At 34.3% G+C, this 18,764-nt stretch overlaps 1 long non-coding RNA gene across 1 annotated transcript in view; it reads left to right on the top strand.

Moving 5' to 3' along the window:
• The window catches only part of LOC102153933, a 55,926-nt gene that overhangs the window by 22,985 nt on the left and 14,177 nt on the right, over positions 1 to 18,764 (top strand). The window contains exon 2 of the long non-coding RNA XR_005382527.1: positions 1,816 to 1,958. This is a non-coding gene — a long non-coding RNA (uncharacterized LOC102153933). The remainder of the gene's footprint in view (positions 1 to 1,815; positions 1,959 to 18,764) is intronic.

Here is an 18,764-nt window from a genome sequence, read left to right as displayed (position 1 = left end):
AGAACACTTTTACAAAGGGAGACTTTTACCAAAACAACAAATCCTGTGTTAAATCTTTTCATATGAAAAAGCTGAAAACCTCTTTATTTTATTACTAGATCCTGAAGGATAAATAGTTAATGCAAAGCTGTTGTGATTAGACTTACCTTCTGAAATGTCAAGGTACTAATATTTTAATGACATGTAAGAGAAGTAGCAAATCCTAGCATTAGTTCACGTTCTTTTGGCTTTTCTGAGGTCACTCATAGGTCAGATTTCCTGATGAATCAATCTTTTGACATGTTGAGCTGCTGAAAAAAATCAAGTGTTCCTTCCTCTGGGGAGCAGATCTCTGTGGTTTGTAGTGTTTTTTCCTTTTTTTTTCTTTTCATTTTTTTCAAGTAAAGTCATCAATATATCAGTCTGCTGCAGGAAAGAATTGGTAAAATAACTTCTGCAACCTCTCAGGATAGGAGACCAGTGTTTTGGGATAAGAGGCAGAGGAAAAGAGTTTCTCCTAAAGTTTTGTACTGATCATTTAATGTATCCCTGTGATTACTTATTTAGCATTAGACTAACTTGATTTCATTCCTGAGAACATGAATTTATTGCCATGAGATAAAACTGAGGATTTTAAAAAATTTATTGATCTTAACTCTTTTGTTTTATTCAGAAAACATTTATGATCTGAACATGACAAGCTAAAACAATAAATAAACATGACAAGCTAATTTTAAATACCTTAGTATGTGTGCATGGGGGTCTACCTTTCTCTGTCACACACACACACACACACACACACACACACGGACAGTACTATTGATGATCCTTGGCAATAATCTTGATTGGCATGAATTTTTCAAGTATTTTCAACATACTACACTCAATTTCTTGGTAAAATAAATACCCCCCCCCCCCCAAATATAAATCAGTCAGGATTTTTCAGGCTTTACTGAGTTCTTCAAAAAATGGCCTTTAAAAATGATTTTAAGTATTTAATGTTTTTAAGAAATGTGTCTTTTTTGCTGCAGTATTAGAAAGAATTTCCTTATAGCCCTCAATGAAGGCCGTGTGAGGTAACAATGTACATAAATCTTTCTTACTCAAGCAAAGCTGTTGTTGTGTTACCAGCGGTTCAAACAGCCAGTAATATTTAACTCCTGTGCTTCATGTAGCAATAAAACAAATAAATGGACCTCTCAAAGTTACATCTTGCATTATATAAATATTCCTCTTTTGCACATTGTAACCTGCCTCACCACAAAGTATTGTAGCTCTTCCTAGCCACAAAATAAGTACTCTCTTTATTGAGGCCTAGACAATTTCATTGATTTTCCTCACATTGCAGTGAAATAGTCTATGCCAAAAAATTATGTAACTATATTTAATGAAGCTCCCCAAAGCATCTTATTATCAATTAGTATCTAACATAGCCAACAGTAGCAAATATGATGGATCTTCCTAATAGATTAATTATTTTGCACTTCAAAAGTTACATGGATCAAAGAATTTGCTTTGGTGGGTCCAGGTTTATCCAGCTGACATGCAAAGCTCCCAAGAATTTGGCAGGGGAATTTTGGGAGATTCAGAGAAACCTGGCTGTGATGAAGCAAGCTGCCAGTCATGTTACAGAACACAGAGAAGTGAGCCCACAAAGCTCAAAAATCAAGAAACTGTGGTCTATTTTTCTTGCAGCATGGAGGCCAGTGAGAGTGAAAGTGTTCAGGAGATTCTCCGTGTGCATAATAACAATGTAATCTGATGACAAAAAAGGGAGGTAATATCCTGCCTGTAGTGTTGACCTTTTTGCAACTCACTTTTTTTTTAAATCTCCAGATTGCTCATGCAGATAAACATCCTCCCATTCTGTGAGAAGGTAGAAAGTGAAACCCTTTACCATCTCTTCCTTCGGTGATTAATAAATAAATGAACTATAAATACAGTGGTTTGAACTTCTCAGAATATAAGAGAAAAATGAGGTAAGTCTTGCTTCTAAAACTGATCTCTGAATTACAAATATAACATATTGTGTTCAAACCCAAATATAGATGGCTCTTGATTTACAATAAAGATGTGCCAATTAGAGTAATAATACCATTCCAGAATATTGAGAGCACATGCAATTTTATATACCTAGGATTAAATTGAATGACCCAAGTCTTTAAGAAATCATTAAAAATGGGAGAATTAAAGTGTGTAATTTAAGACACCAGGATTGGGTTGGTCACAAAGCCTTCAACCCTAGTACCTACCTTCAGGCTTAGGCTTATCCTTAGACTCCCAGACTCTACCTGACAATAATGACAATTATTCCTCTGCATGCTCATCTGCTTATGTCATACTCCATCCTGAAAATGGGGCTTCTGACTTCTTCCCAAAGGCTCATATCTGCATATTTCTCACCTACCATTTGTGTTAAGACTGATGTCTCTAGGGATTATAAAAAGTCTTTAGACTGTCACTAGCTTCAAATTTGGACCCATATGTTTGCTTCATTTTTTCTTTTAAGATGTCTTATTTTCTAGCCACTTTAGGAATTAATTTTAAGTTTTCAAAATATTTTGCCCATAATTTTTAGAAGCTTTGTGATGGATCAAATTGTGGCAGGCAAATGTACTAGCCTGAAAGGAGATTAAAATCAGAGTGTCTTCACAATTCTTGACAGTACATATATATAGTTTATATGATTATTTGTTTTAACCTCATTTTTTAAAATTACCTGACCAATTACTGTTTCTAATTTTATCAAGTAAGTGGTTTTTACTATACTCACTATGTTAGCATGAAGCCTTTTTTCCCTCTTCTTTCCTCCTCCTCCTTTCCTTCTTCTTCTTCCCTTCCCTCCCCTTTCTTCTCTTTAAATCATTTTTCTTCTAATAGTAATGAGTAGGCATTCAGAATATTTCAAGTGTTTTCTTTCTTTCTTTCTTTCTTTCTTTCTTTCTTTCTTTCTTTCTTTCTTTCTTCTTTCTTGTTTGTTTTTTTTATTTTATTTTATTTTTTTATTTATTTTTTCTTCTTTCTTTCTTCTTTCTTCCTTTCAGATTTATTTATGTTAAAGAGAGAGAGAGAGTGTGTGTGTACAAGTGTGTGATGGGAGGAGCAGAGGGAGGGAGAGAGAATCTCAAGCAGACCCCTGCTGAGTGCAGAGCCTGATGCTGGGTTGATCACAGTTGAGCATCTCACTCTTGATTTAGGCTCAGGAAACAATCTTGGGGTCCTGAGATCAAGTTACCTGCAAAAGGGGTCCCTACTCAGTGCTCAAGGATTCTCTCTCTCCCTCTGCCATTTCTCCCTTCAAATAAATAAATAAATGTTTAAAAAAAGGTGGCGGTACCTGAGTGGCTCAGTCATTAAGTGTCTGACTCTTGGTTTTGGCTCAGGTCATGATCTTGAGGTCTTGAGCTGGAGCCCCCAGTCCTGTTCCATACTCAGTACAGAGTCTACTTCAGATTCCCTCTTCCCTCTCTCTCTCTCTGCTTCTCCCTGTCGCTCACACTTTCTCTGTCTCTAAAATAAATAAATTAATTAAATTAAAATAAAACCAAAAACATTGTTGAGTGCTCCTCGCTCATGGAAATTAATCTTCTAAATTTATTTTAGTTTATTTTTCTAGAGGTGAAGACTTTATTGTAACTGTGTAACCATTAGGTCAATGAAGATGAAGTATCATGGAAAAATCAAGGGAGGATTGATAAAATATGCTTTGAAGATTAAAAGCCCAATTATATTATAGAGGACTTAAATTATTTCATTAAAAATATGTGAAAATGAATGCAAATAGGAAGTATTTTTATATACTGAACAGTATAACTTTAATTCCCATGGATAGTTACATTTTGACCTTGCTTTGTCATCTTCGAATGTTTTATACCCAAATCACTTTTTAAAAAATTTTTTTAAAGGTTTCATTTACTTATTTGACAGAGAGAGAGAGAGAGAGAGAGAGAGAGCACACAAGCAGGGGGATCAACAGGCAGAGGGAAGGGGAGAAGCAGGTTCCTGCTGAGTAGGGGGCCCCATGTGAGGCTCAATGCCAGGACCCTGGGATCATGACCTGATCTGAAGGCAAATGCTTAACTGACTGAGCCACCCAGGGGTCCCCCAAATCACTTCGTAAAAACAAATATTTATTTATTTATTTATTTATTTATTTATTTATTTATTTCAGAGAAAGCATGAAAAAGATAGCATGAGCTGGGGGAGAGGTAGAGGGAGAAGAGAAGCAGACTCTCATTGAACAGGGAGCCCAATGTAGGCCTTCTCCCAGCACCCCGAGATCATGACCTCAGCCAAAGGCACACATTCAATTGACTGAGCCATCCAGGTGCCCTTTTATACCTAAATCACTTTTGAAAAGTTTCTTGGAAAATTATTTGAAAGGATACTGTTTTTTTTTTTTTTATCTTTTGAAAAATATACACATCAAAATGTAATTTCTTTTGTGATAATATCTATTTTCTCATTTTCCTCAGTGTCCAGTTCTTGACCACTGACACACCCTCCCCATCTGCACTAAGTCCATTGTTATATTTTATTAACATTCTTTTAATCCATCTTCTCAAACATTCATAATCCTTCTTTCTCTGGGACATGGCAGGTTATCTTTCTAGAAAATTCCATCCCACTTTTATTTCTTTTACTTTGTCTGCTCTACAAATTTTGAGAAGACAATGACACGGTAAACAAGTAGAGGGAAATTTTGGCCCTGTGACTAAGAGTATGTCACTGAGAACAAGATAGGGCATGTAGGATGCTGGTAAACAGAATAAATTTAACTTATGAAAGTGAGACAGATCAAAGAGTAAATATATTTGTCCAGGGAGACAAGTGTAGCCTCAAATTCTGCACAAAAGGCAGAAATATGGAAAATCTGAAGACTGTCATTTAGATTGGAAATGGAGAGACAAGGAAAGAAAATAATGAGAGAGAAGAAAGTAGAGGGCTTGGTAAGGAACAGAATATATTAGTTAGTGTCATTTGAAAATTTGTGGTAGGGGGATCCCTGGGTGGCTCAGTGGTTTGGCACCTGCCTTTGGCCCAGGGCACGATCCTGGAGTCCCAGGATCGAGTCCCGCATTGGGCTCCCGGCATGGAGCCTGCTTCTCCCTCTGCCTATGTCTCTGCTTCTCTCTCTCTCTCTGTGTCTATCATAAATAAATAAATAAATAAATAAATAAATAAATAAATAAATAAATCTTAAAAAAGAAAAGAAAAGAAAATTTGTGGTAGATAAGACAAATACTCAAAACCTATAGGTGTCCTAAAAAAGGAAGAAAATGTGGATCATGTTAATGTCTGGGTCATCTATGAAATATTTGCTCATGTCTATTGCCATCTTTTTAGGTTCATTAATCCATTATGGCTCAATTTATAGGAGTTTTGCTTAGCAATTATTTTTTTTTAAGATTTTATGTATTTATTTGAGAGACAGCACAAGCAAGATGAGGGGCAGAGGGAGAGGCAGATTCCCTGCTGAGCAGGGAACCCAACATGGGGCACAATCCAGGACCCTGGGACCATGACCTGAGCTGAAGGCAAACACTTAACCCACTAAACTACCCAGGTACACCTGCTTAGTAGTTTTTAACGCTTATTTTTCATCTAGCTTGCCATTTCTTCTGAATTTTTCCTTTATGTCTTATCTGGAGTCCTTCCAATTTTTTTTTTTATCTCCTTTCAGGAATTTCTAGAATTCAAATAGTGGTAATGATTTTCAACTTTTCAGGATGGTTTAGTGGAAAGCAAAGGGCAGAACTCTGGGTAGTTTTTAACTAGGCTTTCAAATTCTTGGTTCTATAACCCTGGGAAAATCATGTTACCTCTTTCATTCCAGTTTAAATACAATAATTTTAATAGTTCCCCCAACCCCAGATGTAATGTTCCATAATGTGAAGCTAGTTGAGAGAATGCAATTTGTAAACTATGTTTTACCTTATCTAAAGGTGTCAGTATTTTGAGATTAATTTAATATATGATATCTGGATAAAAATTTAGGTATCTGGTGCATCAGCTACATTACTTTTTTATTTTTTATTTATTTTTTATTATTTTTTTATTTTTTATTTTTTTTACATTACTTTTTTAAATAATAGCTTTATTGAGATATAATTCACATCTCATAAAATTCTCCTTTTTAATTTTGAAATATAATCACAGAGTTCTGCAACTGTCACCACTATCAAATTTAGGAAATGTTTATCACCCTACATCCCCAAAAGGAACCCTGTACCTATAAACTATGACTTCCTGTTCCCTCTTCCTCCCTCCAGCCCTTGGTAACCACTAATCTACTTTCTGTCTCTATATACTTGTCTGTTCTGGACATTTCATATAAATGCAATCATACAACATGTAAATTTTTGTGTGTAGCTTCTTTCAGTCAGCATTTTCCAAGATTCATCCATGTTGTAGAATGTATCAGCATTTCATTGCTTTTTATTAATGAATAATATTCCATGGTATGAAAAATTATATTTGTTTCTGTGTTCATCATTTGATGGACATTTGGGTTATTTGTACTTTCTGACTATTATAAACAATGTTATTATAAACATTCACATTTTTGTGCGCACAGATATTTTCAATGGTTTTGAGTAGATACCAAAGAGCAGAATTGCTGGGTAATACAGTATGTTTCCCATTGTCATTGTAAAAATTACCACAAATTTAGTTGCTAGAACAATACAAATTTATTATATTGAGTTCTGGAAGTCAGAAATCTAGAACACATTGGCAGGGCTGCATTGTTTCCAGAGGCTCTAGAGGAAAATCACTTCCAAGCTTCTAGAGGCGCCTGAACTCCTTGCTCACGGCCCCTATTCACCATCTTCAAAACCAGCAGTGTAGTGTCCTCCAACCTTTCTCTATGATTTCTACTTCCTTTTCACATCTATTTTACTGACTCTTTTGTCTCGTCCCTTCCCTATAAAGATGCTCATGATTACATTCCCCAGCCCTGATGATCTAGAACAATCTTTAGAGCTCAAGAAACTTATGTGTATTTGCAAAGTTCTTTTTGCCATGTAATGTAATATTCACAGATTAGGGGATTAGTACACGGACATCTTTGTGGCCTATTATTTGCTTATCATATATGATAGTTCTATGTTTAACATTGTGAGGAACTGACAGGCTGTTTTCCAAAGTGAGTACCATTTTGCATTCTGACCAGCAATGTATAAGGGTGGCACATTCTCCACATCTTTGTCAACATTTTTAAAAAATTAATTAAATTTAGTTTTTCGAGCAGTCTGAAGTTTACAGAAAGCTAAGCAGAGAGTACAGAAAGTTCCCATATACTTCCTGTGCAGCACACAGGCACACTTTCTCTCCACTATCAACCCCTGCAGTGGTACATTTGTTACAATCTATGAACCAACAAAGACACATCTTTGTAACTCTAAATCCATAGTTTGCATTACAGTTCATTCTTGGCATTATATATTCTAATGTTTTTGGCAAATGTATCATATCAAATATCCACCATTAGACTATCATACAGAATAGTTTTCAAGTGCTAAAAGTTCTCTGTACTCCGTCCATTCATTTATCTTTCCCCCAACCCCTATCAACAATGGATCTTTCTAATGTCTCCAGAATGTCATATAGTTGGAATCATACAGCCTTTTCAGATTGGCTTATTTCCCTTAGCAATTTGCATTTAAGTTTCTTCTAGGTCGTTTCCTGGATTGATTGCTCTTCTTAAATTTTTAAATGTATTTTTATTTTTTTATTTATTTTAGTGCTGAATAATATTCCATTGTCTGGAGGTACCACAGCTTATCTATTCATCTACCAAAGGACATCTTGATTGTTTATAAGTTTGGCAATTTATGAATAAATCTTCTATAAACATCCGTTTGGAGGTTTTATATGAGCATAACTTTTCTTTTTTTTTTCTTTTTTTTTTTTTTTAGCATAACTTTTCAATGCATTTGTGTAAATACCAAGAAGTGTCATTCATCTGGTTAAAGAATGTTTGGTTTTGTAAGAAACTGTCAAACTATTTGTCAAAGTGGCTGTACCATTTGCCTTCTCACCAGGAAGGAGTGAGAATTCCCATTGCTCTAGTCTTCAACAGCATTTAGATGTGTCATTGTTTTGGATTTGGCCACTCTAATAGGTATGGATATCTCAATGTTTCAATTTGCAATCCTAACAGGTGATGTAGGATATCTTTTAATACACTTATTTGGTATCTATATATCTTTTAATCAGGTTCTTTTTTTCTTGAAAAGTTTTAAAAGTTCTTTGTATATTTTGGATAACAGTATTTTATCAGATGTCTCTTTGCAGGTATTTTCTCCCAGGCTATGGCTTATCTCCTCATTCAGCTTATTAATTACTTCTTTCATGAATTGTGCTTTTAGTATTGTATCTAAAAAATCATCATCAAACCCATGGTCATCTAGGTTATCTCCTATGTTATCTTGTAGAAGTTTTTATAGTTTTGTGTTTTACATTTAGGTGTATGATCCATTTGGAATTCGTTTTTGTGAAGGGTGAAAAGTCTGTTTCTAAATTCTTTTTTTAAAATGTGAATTATAGAGTTAAACTGTTTTTTAAAAAGATTACCTCTTTCTATTTTATTTCCCTTGATCTTTTGTCAAAGATCAGTTGACTATATTTCTTTGTTTCTATTCTTGAACTCCCTATTCCATTCTATTGATCTATTTGTCTATTCTTTCACCAATTCCACACTGTCTTGATTACTGCAACTTTATAATAAGTTGAGGTTGGGTAGTGTCAATACTCAGACTTTGTTCTTCTCCTTCAATATTGAGTTGGACATTCTGGATCTTTTTGCCTCTGTATTATATTTTAGAATCAGTTTGTAAATATCCACAAAATAATTTGATTGACAATACATTGAATTCATATATCATGTTGGGAAGAATTGGTATTTGATAATATTGAGTCTTTCTATGCATGAGTATGGAAAATCTCTCCATTTATTTAATTCTTCCTTGATATCTTTCATCAGAATTTAGTCATTTTCATCATATACATTTTGTACATATTTCATTAGATTTATAACTAAGTATATCATTCTTTTGTCTACAAATATGAGTGGTAACTTGTTTTTTATTTCAAATTCTACTTGTTCATTGCTGGTATATAGAAAAGTAATTGACTTTCGTGTACTTATCTTGCATATTTCAACCTTGCTATAATTGCTTATATGCACAAGAAGGTTTTTTTTTTTTTTTTGCCTTTTAAAATTTTTTTTCTAAGTGTTTAATCATGCCATCTCTGAACAAAGATAGTTTTATTTCTTCCTTCCAGTCTGAGTACTTTTTATTTCCTTTCTTTTTTCTTTCTTTCTTTTTTTTTTTTTTTTTTTTTTTGGTCCTTTTCTCATTAGCTAATACTTCCAGTATAATATTGACAAGCAATGGTGAAAGGAAACACCATTCTTGCTTTGTTTTTGATCTTAGGGAGGAAGCTTCTAGTTTCAAACCATTAAATGTGACGTTAATATAAATTTTTTTTGTAGGTGTTGATTATAAAGTTGATTAAGTTCTTCTTTATTCATAGTTTGCTGCATTTTGTCAAATGCTTTCTTCATTTGTTGATAAGATCATGTAATTTTTCTTTGCTAGTCTATTGATGAATGGATTTCATTAACTAACTCTTGAATGTTGAACCAGTCTTGTTCACCTGGGATAAATCTCACTTGTTCATGGTATATAATAATTTTATATAGAGTTAGACTCAATTTGCTGATATTTTATTGAGAATTGCATCTGTGTTCATGAAATATATTGGTCTGTATTTTTTTACTGTTTACTTTTTTGCTTTTTATTTTTTTGTTTGTAACATCTTTGTCTAGTTTTGGAATTAAGGTAATCCTGATCTTATGGAGTTAATATTTTCTCTGCTTCTAACTCTGAAACAGACCAAAGATAATTGGTATATATTTTCTTTAAATATTTGGTAGAATTCACCAGTGTACCTGTCTAGGCCTGGTGCTTTCTCTTTTGGAAAGTTATTAATTTCTGATTCAATTTCTTTAATTGACACACAACATTGTGTGTGTTATTTATTCTTGTGTGAGTTTTGGCAAATGTTTCTTCCCAAGATCGGTCCATTTCTCTTCAGTTATCAAATGTGTGCATATAGAGGTATTCATAGTGGTTTCTTATTATCCTTTTAATGCCCATTAAATCTGTAGTGATTTCTCCACTTTCATTTCTGGTATTAGCACATCCAAGCACATGATTTTATTTTGTTTTTAGAAGAACCCACCAAGGAAAGTATTATAATATTTTTTATAGATTAGCAAACTAAGTTTCAATAATCTTAAATAAATTGATTAATCTTTTTATTTTCTACCAATATCTTTGATTCCCAATCTGTGAACACTGCAGGGCTGTTTCTGTTATAATCATCCTGGTGAATTTTTTTTTAAATATAAATTCCAGGATACTCACTCCTGAAGACTAGTTTGGTAGGAACATCTTTCTAAACCCCATGACCTCAGACTGTTCCAGGGAGTTAACTAAGTTTCACCTGTTACAACTACCAAAAGACATTGGAAAAAGCTGCTCAGGATTCTGTGTTGGATTCTGAGGCTGATGGGAAAGTATTCTGTGATCTATTACTGATAGCTGTGATAGGGCCAGATGGAGGGAGTAGAATCCCACTGCCAAACATTGGGCAACTGTGATCTAGATAGTGACAGTTGGTAAGTGGGTGAGAAGAAAAAAATTAGAGAAATATCACTTATATCTTAATTAAAAATTGCCTAAGAACATACTAAATATTTTATGCAGCTACATGTAACCCTCTTAGCTATATCAGAAACTTAAATGTAGCTCTTGGAAAAATACTAGTGATGACCACAGTATAGAGAGCCAAATAAAGGAGAGGGGCCAAAATACTCTTGCAAATTTCCAAAATATTGGATTCCTCCACTGTCCCAATCCTACCAGAATGCCTGTGCCTGAAATGCTAGGATTCTGTGTAAGAGCAGCAGCCATGTGCCCATGTTCTTTCTGTTGCAATCCTACGTCTTAAGGCAAAAAAAAGTTTCGTTCTATGTATTTTAGCATTTGATCAAATATTTATTATTTCAGAAGTTTCAGGGAGAAATCAAATGTATTTTGTAATTATAAATTGTGTATGTTTATTTTTCATATCTATTAAATTTTAATATTACATGTATAGATTATGTTTGGAGAAACAGCTTGAAAGGTGGGTCTCATAAAAAAATACCTAAGTAGATACAGTGGCTGTCATAAATAGATATCTTCATAGAAAGATATGGATTAAGCTGTGCCATTTACAAATGTTTCCTTTTAGTGGTTTTCCATGACAATGAAGGCTTCTTTGAGGGGGAACTCCATACTTGGGATTCATTTAGGTTAGAAGAACTGTGCATATAGCTTCTAGTTGTCATGTTAGCAAACAGATATCCTGCAATCTTCATTATCTTGGTGATCATCCGCAGGTAATCTGAGGCAGACTGAATAGACTCCTATGATCCCCAACAAATTCTTACTTTGTCTTCCATTCTTACTGATATTGTTAATTCCTCTGTCCATTTGGAGTTGAAAGAAATGATGCATAAGGTCCTTTCCCACAGTCAGGGTCAGGGAAGACCTTTGAACAGCTTAGTTATCTCTCTACCTTTAGAAGGGTTGTAAAAAAGACATATAATAAATAAAAAGGGAAAAATATTGCAATTACTTAGCGATATTAATCATCAGGCTAGAATTGGGAAGTTGCAGCACATGATTAGAATTTTTTCTTCTTTGATTCATATCACTAACAGTGGCTAGGTGGGGAAAAAGTAAAAATAAGTCAGGTATGATGTTGCTATTTTCAGCATGAAGGTAGGAAAAGATAAGAACTGGACAAGAGGGATGGTGTGAAGTGTCTGGATATAATTTCTACAAAATCCAAACTTAGCCTTCACAAATCTCTACAGCACTAAGATTACTAGAAGTTTTTAAAAACCCACAGAACTGTCAGCTGCTAAATGCATTTTTGGAATGAAATTGACTTTGAATTATAAATGCAATTTCATGTCTATTAATAACAATATTTCCCACTTCAAAATCCATAAGCTGTCAATTCTTAGAAAATTCAAGTTGGAAAAAATAGTTTCTTTGCCATTTGATCATCAGAACCTAGAAATTGGTCATTAGTTTGGTTCATAGTCTGAAGGTCTGGCATTTCCATTGTTTTACCATTGTAACAACTGAGACCTAGTGTTTTAAAGGTAATTATATTTATTGTACAAGCTAACTGAAAAAGTGCTGAATAATTGTCACTGCTTCAGAGATTAGATTTTGTAGTGTTATTTGTCTGCTAGCACTGAATTAAGATGCTTTTAATGGAAGGAGCTCAGTAATCTTAAAGAATTGTTGACAGCTACTTGGAGGGGATTTTATATTTGTAAACAAAACTTGACTTTATCAAAAGAAAATATCAAGAGGTTATTTTACTCTCTGTTACACCTTATAATGTAGTTCCAATATATCCTGGAGAAAGGGTGGGGTGGGTGGGAAAAGTTTAATATAATAGATGGAGAAAAACCTAGTGTTAAGCAGATCAAATGACAAGGAAGGCCAGACAATAAAACTATGTTCTTTGTTAAATGATGTACGGAGATTTTTTTTTTGTACTAAGATTTTAAAATAAAAGTTCCCATTTACCTCATACTCTGGAAAATGCACTCAATATTTCCTGAAGGCAATGAGAATTCTTTTTTTATTTTTATTTTTTGGTCCCTTTGAGGGCATTACCTTTAAGTCAATGAACAAAACAAGGAAACCCTCTAAATAACTGATTGGAAACCTAAGATGAAGCTAAGACACATATTGACATTAAGGCCATCATTCCTTGACCATGGCTCAATTTCTGGTTTTCTCATTAGATGTCATACATGTGTTTCCTGTTATGCTTACTAAAAACAATATCTTATATCAGGTCACATTTCCTACTGATACCGACCTAGAACTAATTCCCAGCTTGCAGATTAACTTTTAAATGTGATCATGCATCATATTTGAACAGGAAAAGGAATAATTATAAAATAAATGGTTCTGGGTAGGTAATTAACTACTTGGGCTTCGCTTTACATTTTGTAAAACAAGAAAGAAAGAGAAAGAAGAAAGAAAGAAAGAAAGAAAGGAAGAAGAAAGGAAATACATAAATGAAGAAAAGAAAACACGAAGAAAAAAGAAGGAAGAAGGCATTCAGAAGAAGAGAAAACTCCCCTCACCGAAAGAAGACTCCATAAGCCGCACCCCTAGCATTCTTGAAGAAGGAAGGAAGGAAAGAAAAAAGAAAGGGAAAGGTAAGAAATTCCAGACACAGTTGGGGAAGCAAATGCTAAGCATAGAACCATAAAGAGCAAAACTTGAGAAAACATTTAATTTTAAGACTTGTATTTTCAAAGTAACAAAAAAAAAAAAATCACAAAGAAAAAAAGTAGACCTGGTTACATAAAAATGGAAAAATCAAAACCACTCTGTCAAAAAGAGTAAATTAATAAAGAAGAAACCATAAAGTGAGAATATATCTATGACAAATATAACAAACTATGGATTCATATCAGAAAAATATAAATGGTTCCTGGAAATACGTAAGAAAAATCTTAAGATCTCAAAAGCTTGAAAAAACAGCCACTGAGCTTTGTTCATATTTCTTTCAAATAGATATTGAATATACAATCAAATACTTCACCTCCCTGGTAGTTGAAGGAATGTAAATTGAAGTAAGATGTTATGTTGACCAAATGCTTAGAAAACAAAATATACTAGGTAGCAGAAAGGGTTTAGTAGAATAAGAGAATCCACATACAGTATAAATTGAGACAGTTTTTCTGATTCAGTCTGGCCATACATATTGAAAGTCTCCAAAAAGTTCATAACATTTTGGTCATCTATTTTTTTGTAGAATTCTATCTTATAGAATAAGAGTGGCACAGACAATTAAGCATCTAAATCTTGGTTTCCACTCAGATCTTCATCTTGGGGTTGTGATCTCAGAGTTGGGAGATGGAGCTTCAAGTTGGTCTCTGTGCTCAGCATAGAGTCTGTTTGGGTTTCTTTCTCCCTCCCCCTCTTTGCCCCTTTCCATAGCATTCTCTCTCTCTCTCTCTCAAAATAAATAAATAAATAAATAAATAAATAAATAAATAAATAAATAAATCTTTAAAAAAGAAACCTATCTTATGGAAACTGTCATATACACAAACCATCACTCTGATGGTATTTATGGTGAACAATCCAAATATCCAATTATAAGAAAATGCTTATATAATCTAGTCAACCACCGTCTAGTCCCCAAACCGGCAAGATCAGCATCACTGGGAAAATTGTTAGAAAGGAACATTCTTTGTTCTACTTGACACCTATTTTCTCAGAAACTCTGATAGTGGGCCCAGTATTCACAAAGCTTTCAAGATAATTTGATGCATAAGGCCTAAGAACCACTGATATAATGGAATATTATATAGACATTCCAAGTGTTCTTAAAGAACACTTAACATGGAAAAATTCTTATAACCTAATATAAAATGAATAAAGGGAGAATAAAAATTGACCATGGAAATTATGCATAATACGATTTCCTATTTTGTTAATACATATGTATCATATAGTTGTAAAATCAAAATCCTTCATGTATATGTGCATTCACACACACATACATCTATCTATCTATCATCTATCTATCTATCTATCTATCTATCTATCTATCTATCTATCTATCTATCTATCTATCCTAGCAGAAAAAAAATATTATTCTAAATATATCAAAAGAATTGACTCTAAATTACTCCTTTGAATCTCTGCATATTTTTCCAAATTCTCTTCTGTGATGGCATATTACTTTTTATTATCATTAAAATATCTTGGCCACAAACACTTTCATATACATAGATGAATACATACATATACACAATGTTCAAAGCCCCAAGTTTCCTATAACCATAAATGTTTATTAGCCTTTCATGATGACATGGGTTTATTGCAAAGAGAGACCCCCTTCTTCAACAACAGATGGTGCTTCATCATTGAAGAAAATGGTAAGATGTGGTACTTGGGTTGTCCTAGCCACAGGCAGGATGTGGCTGCCAGAGCGGAGCTATAAGTCTTTGAGCAACTAGCCACATCCTCCTCCCACCAGTTCTTTTTTTAGCTGATGGCAACTCCCAGGATTCTGACATTAACCAAAGTTCAAAACTTCTTCACATTGCTATTATGCTCCCTTCTTTCATCAGCAATTCTCACATGGAACTTTGTACAGAGAGCAGGGTATAGAAATTAAAAAAATATATTAGGCATTAGAGATTGCAAGTAGCCAAGCTCATTTAGCTAAAATGTTCCAGCGGGGGGGGGGGGGGGGGGGGGGGGAACAGGGACCAAGAAAAAGTGATAAACAACAGTTGTTTATCATCTCATGTTAACAATTAGCTGTCCTTTGTTATCTCAAAAAAAACATAATTTCTTCTCTGGTTGACTTTATTTGCAACTATCTAAGCACACAGAAAGTTCAACCTGTTCTACTAGTACTTGGACAATGTAGTCAATCTAAGATTGTTTACCATGGGTTTTAAAATGCTTAAATGTTAGAAACATTTTAAATGCCACAGAAAATAAATATTGTAGCATGTGTCTCTTTACCTGTCTAAATTACTGGAAAAAGATCATTTCACTTTTGCTTCCTGCTCATGTTAATTATAGATAGTGAGAAGATCTGGGGACAGCCCCAACAGCTCTGTGATTTGACAACTGCCTCAGGGTGTTTAGAAACTAAGAAAAGGCATCATTCAGTTTCTAGGCTATGATCTGCTTCAGCCTCGATAGCTTATGTTGGAGAAATTCTGTGGGCAGAAATATAGTTCCAGTCCTTAAGTAAGTGCTACAATTGCTATAATCTGGAGGAATGCTTTTGTGTTAAAGAACGCTGACATATTAAAAGAAATGTCCCAAATTCTCATAGAAAATGGGAATGAAAGTGTGTAATTTTATATAATGCTCTTGAAAATTAAATCCACTTACCAAGCCTACTTAGTGGCAACAAAATCTTAGATCTCCTAATATCTGTTATTCAAAATGTATGGCTATTTGAGCAGGATCAGAGACTGATTTTGAAAACCTAAAATCCCTCAGATGATGGTTGATATTTTGTGGTGTGTAGATGCTGTCAGCTGAACGTCATGGACTTGGCCTGTCACCTGAGTGTAATGTTTATTACCAAGGTTGTTTTTGTGACTTCCTACAAATGTGTTTTGTGTCTCTAAGATATACTTATAAATATTTGACTACGTTTAAACATCTTCAGAAAATTTTCAAAGGGAATCTATGTGACATGTAAGAATGGACTGCAACATGTAAATGCTAAAGATAAGGTGATCTTATAGAACATAGAACAAAGGCAAATACAGCAAGGATCAGGATGGAAAGCTCAGTCAAAAATGAGAAACTTAAAACACCTGTGTTGTGTCAACAGTGGCTTGGCAGCTGGAATAGGGAGGACAGAGGAAGTTAAATCCATGCTGGCTTCCAGAACCCAGCTACAAAAAATGAACCGCTAGGACCAGATGGTTTTATGGCTTTAGTAAACAATAGATTTGCATAATGCTTCCTCAATAATTCTGTCAGGAAGAGTGTTGAGCTAGAAAACAATGTACAATTGTGTTTTTTTTTTTTAAACCAGCTCTTTAAATGGCCAACTGATAAATGGGGAGAAGCTGAAATGTTGGGAAGAACAGATTATATAAAGGAGTATTATCAGACCTTCTTGACTGCAAAGTAATTGTAAATGCCCATTTGTTTGGAAGTATATTAGATCCCTCCTGGTGGCCACATTATAAATTGATTATCAAACAGGAATAAGGGCTTCTCTGTTTGGGGGCACCACCTCCCTAAGGTTTCCTTGTTTGTTCTGATTTGTAGCTTCCTTTGACTTTTCTTTCTAAGGCTTGGGTAGCTGCCATTTGGTTTCTCTTCAAGAAGAATCAACAAACCACTTAGTGTTGAATTCTTTTCTAGTATACACATGTATCACTTCTCCCTATTGATCTCAGGATGTGGAATCCCCACACACCTTTTAAACAAAATCCTCTGTTTCAGCAAGCGGATAGGAACTCTCTTCTACTTCATTCATTCACCTGATTTAATTGACAATAATTATTCCCAGAGGTGATTCCTTCACATACAAATGAAAATTTCTACTTTTTAATACCTGAATCACAAAATAGACCAGTGGAATAATACATTACTAAGATCCATTCTTTCTCCCTCTCAAACATGGCAGCAATCTCCTCCCCACTTTTAAGTTGAATGTCCAATATTGGTTTTAGGGCTTACAAATTCAAAAGCCTACAGGGCTCAGGTGAGTAACAACTAAATACTGTTCCTCTTGAAGGGACAAATACTAACAATAGGGTAGGTTGGGGACCTAGGTGAAGTGGCAAGCCTGGTCTAAAAAGAATTCAGTAGGATGAGCACTGGGTGTTATACTATATGTTGGCAAATTGAATTAAAATTAAATATTTAAAGAACAAAAATAAAAAGTTTCATAGCCTTTCAGCTCCAGAAAATTATTGCCACAGAAATGCAAAAGTAGCCCAAGAAATGCCAATCTCCTGGGTTTTAAAGTAAAATTAACTTTTAAAAAGCTCAACTTTATAATACTGATGGGTTTTCAAAGTTAGCAACAAAGTTTAAATTTTCATATTGTAAGGGACAAAGCAATTTTGTGAACAATATTTATCACATAAAGTACCAGGCAATAACCTACCTTGTCTCTAAGCACAGCTGTCTAATAGAAATGCAGTAAAAGTCACACGAGTGATTTAAATTTTTCTAGTAGCTCTCTTAAAGGGAAAAAGGAATAGACAAAATTAATTTTATAATATATTTTATTTATCCCAGTTATCCAAAATATTGTCATTTTAACATGTGATGATGATAAAAGTTTTAATGAGCTATTTTACACTCTTTGTGTTGAGTCTGAAATTCAATACAGTAGTCGCCCCTTATTCATAGTTTCAGTTACCTGTGGTTAACTGCGGTCCAGAAGCAGATGGTTTTCTCTTTGACCTATTGTCAGAAGGCCAACAGTAGCTTAATGCTACGTCATCCTTCACCTCCTTTCATTTCATCACGTAGGTATTTTATCATCTCACGTCATCACAAGAAGAAGGGTGAGTAGAGTATAACAATATGCTTTGGGCGAGAGAAGATCCACACTCACATTACTTTTATTATAGTATATTGTTACAATTGATCTATTTTATTATTATTGTTGCTACTCTCTTACTGTGCCAAATTTATAAATTAAACTTTATCATAGGTGTATATGTGAGGAAAAACCATGGTATACATAGGGTTTAGTACTATCCATGGTTTCAGACATTCATTGGGCATCTTGGAAGTTATCCTCCATGGATAAATGTCAGGAGAGGGGAAGGCACTACTGTATGTATGTATTTCATACAGAAGACACATTTTGCTTTTTAATGGTCATATTTCAAATGCTTAATAGCCATATGTGACTAGTGGCTCCACGTTGGCTAACACTCTCTAAGGCTTAGAATGCCTGCTCTTATATACACATCAACAGTGAGCAAGTCCTTGGTTAGATAAAGAGTCATGGTCTTCCTTCACCAGGGCTCTCCCTGTTTCTATCTACCAAGCTACTCCTACCATTGCTACATCTGGGTTCAGCTGCCAGAGTAGGTGCAGGAGGCAGACAGGAGGGGCTCTGTTCATGGGATATGTTTTCCCAAGGAAAGAATACAAGGAATTTTGAATATTGCT

This window comes from Canis lupus, chromosome 32 (assembly GCF_011100685.1).
Source record: "Canis lupus familiaris isolate Mischka breed German Shepherd chromosome 32, alternate assembly UU_Cfam_GSD_1.0, whole genome shotgun sequence".
NCBI classification, from domain to species: Eukaryota; Metazoa; Chordata; class Mammalia; order Carnivora; family Canidae; genus Canis; species Canis lupus.
The sequence above is the reverse complement of the archived record's forward strand: the minus strand, read 5'-3'. Positions and strand labels throughout refer to the sequence as shown.